This window comes from Solanum dulcamara, chromosome 9, assembly GCF_947179165.1.
Source record: "Solanum dulcamara chromosome 9, daSolDulc1.2, whole genome shotgun sequence".
Classification (NCBI taxonomy): Eukaryota; Viridiplantae; Streptophyta; class Magnoliopsida; order Solanales; family Solanaceae; genus Solanum; species Solanum dulcamara.
The window spans coordinates 37,997,468-38,000,749 of NC_077245.1; positions in this window are offsets into that span (position 1 = coordinate 37,997,468).

Below are 3,282 nucleotides of genomic sequence, written 5' to 3' on the forward strand. Positions count from 1 at the left end.
GGAAACCTCTTTAGCGCGCTGAAACTGTGTGGACTGGTTGCTGTCCGTTTTGGCTGCACCAAGCCGTGATTTTATACTTCTAATACCTCCATATAATCATGGTATATGCTGAATAATTAATTTACAGAACAAAATCGGAACGTACCTATTTTTTTCCTCCTAGCCGTCGCAATTTTCTCTCTTGTTCTAGGGTTCGTTTTCTGTTTTTTTGCTGCAGTTTGAAGACCAAAACTGACGTATATCCATAATATACATACATATATGTGGTCCCAAGGGGTGACACATGTCAGCCCCTAAGGATGACACGTGTCAAGCCATGATTGGCCACCGTGTCATGCTGCCAATTAGGGGCTGCCACGTGGCAGCGGGGTCCACCTCCCCCAAGCAGCTGCATCACCTACTTGACCCTAAGTAGGTGCATCACCTGCTTGCTTGAGGTGCTGCCACGTGTCGCCTCTCCATTGACTGCCACGCATCGTCTTTTTCCCTTCCTCGCGGGTTCGTAATCTCGTCTTACTTTAAGAGCTCATGTAATCCGTACTACGTAAGCTTGGTATATCCTTAAGCAACTTAAGTGTATAAGACTTTTAACTTAGTGTCTTACGTAGGTAAATCGAGTCCTACGACACATTTCTTAGCCTCCAACTCTTTCCAGATTCTTATGACCCTATCTCCAACCTCCCTTCTCGCGAGGTATCACAATCTTCTTTCCTTATAGTTGTTTGATAGTGTCATAGCTTATCTGGCTCACATGATAGTGTCTAAGGAACTTAAGAAGACGTTCCGAGCTCAAGAGTGCGGGGTGTAACAGTAGCATTCCGGCTTCCATCCAATTATTGGTAACTTCCGGATCTTTCCAACTTGGTTTAGCAAGATATCTTATCAAAGTTTAGACGTCTATCTCACATTTATTGTTATATCAATTGCCTCCTCCTACCTTTTCCATTTTCTCATTAACTTCCCCCCTTTAGGGGGTACCCGCACTTTCCTCTGTTTGTACTTTGTTCTACGTCTCTATGTCCAGTCTAAATTTTTGTCCAATTCCTTTCACCAATCTATTTGGTACCGCATCATGTCTTCGTTTATCTGCATGTTTATAATCTGATTATCCGCGTACGGAGCCTTGATTAAATTACGAAGCGACGAGAACCTTTCCATATCTAACGTAATGTCTTATCTACTAATCGGTACTTGAACAATGTTACCTAGGGAATAACTCGTCCAAGGCCACCTTCTACCTTTTCTTTTTCCAAGAATTACTTAGCACCTGCAGTTGTTCCAATCCCAATTAGGTAGTGCTAGTATTCTGACGATAACTATTCTAGGTTTTCTCGAAGTAGTGGTTTTGTCCCAACCTATATCCTTTGCTTCTTGGGGTGAATAGAAGTTGCGTCATTTGTTCCTTAAGTTTTCCCTCCTCGTCCCTTAAGGATTCCACTATTTTTGGGGCGACGTTGTGTACACGCGTCATTTCTTTGTATCTTAAGCCCCATGCTCTTATTGCGTTCTCAACGCAGGCCTTTAACTTAGGCAACGCGTACTAAGAGTGTCTTACTAGTGGTTCCAATTTATCCCTGCATACTCGTATCACACTGTTCAGTTCATGCTTACATATCCCCCTTTTTACTCGTATATATATTTGGTTCCTGACATCTCTTTGAGGTGCTTCTGCTAGAAGTTCTTTCCCCAATTAGTCGCTGGAAAATTATAAACTATTATCGTACATCATTTTCCAACCATTGTTGGAAGAAATCAGAACCTCTTAAACATCACAGTACTTCTTCTAATACTTGACCTACCTGGTCTCCTTCTGAGTTTATCCTCGAGTTATGAATAACTCATCTAATTTAAAATTAGGAGTTGAGGGCTTGGTATTTTTTTTCAAAAAGAGTGAAACTCATTTGCGGGACATCTTATCCTTCACCCTGAGCCCTCTGTTTATATTTCTACAGTACAAATACGGCTGGAGATACCGTAGTCTGAACTTTACTACTTAATTAAGCTTTTGTTACTCCGAAATAAAATTCTTCAAGTAAAAAAAAAGTGCCCCTTGTCGGCGACCTGAAAGATACCTCTTACAGTTTTAGTTAAACACAGTAGGGGTCTTTGGTATCAATTTCTCGGGCATCTCAAAAATCTATGGTTTACTTCCTTTTTCTTGTTCTGGGAAAATTTTGGCAGAGTTTCCTCTACATTTCTTACTTATCCCAAAACCTGCATGCAGAAAATACCAACAATGCCTCACAGGGCCAGCATATATATTTACATGTCATATCACAGCCGCACAGGGCTTTCAACGTCAACAATAATATAAAAATATTAGACTTACCTCATATGTCCAACTTCAAACTGCAACTATTGCACTTCCTGACTGCTTTCCCTTCAGGTTTCAGCTTTACATTTCAAATAATACTTCACTACCTTACCAAACGGATATCTTCCGTGCCTTCACTTTACTTACCTGCGTGCTTTGTAACTTTCCATGTCATCAATTACTTTCTTCTGTTGGTGTCGTCCTTCTGTTAAGATCCAAGGTTAGTATAAGGAATTTTTTCCTATGACTCAGATCTAAAGCACGATCTCAGATGTAGAAGAAAGGTAACATCCTAAATGTCCTATAGCTTCCTGTTTATAGATGTGGCGCGCAACACATCGATAACCAAGACTCTATTAGACACGGTCTGCAGACACTCCAAGGACGAACTGCTCTGATACCACTTCTGTCATGACCCAACCCCGTAGGCCGCGACTGGGGTCCGATCCGGACCCCCCGTACATATATCTATTAGCTGAGGTTACATTGAATCATAAATAAGACAATATCATGTAATAGAGCCCCACTGGGCGATAACATTTTCATAATTGTAGCCCTTTTCGTTTGTATCACAACAGGGCACGCAAGCCGACAGGGCTGCCATAACATAATAACATATATCATATATCATGTAGACCCAGCTTAATCAAACTGACATACACAACCCACATATACATGTCTGCAGACCTCTAAATATATAAATGACAACATATGGCGGGACAGGGCCCCCGCCGTACCCCTGAATGGATAAAACAATTTCTATACATCCATGGACAGTATCAAAAACTAGGCTCCGATACAATGAAGCCTCTTCCAGCTGAGCTGCATGGAATCCTAAGCTGACGGACTCCCAAAATCTGTATCTGTACCTGCGGGCATGAACGCAGCCCCCCGAGAAAGGGGGTCAGTACGATATGTGTACTGAGTATGTAAAACATAATATAATACAACTGGAAACATATCTGAGA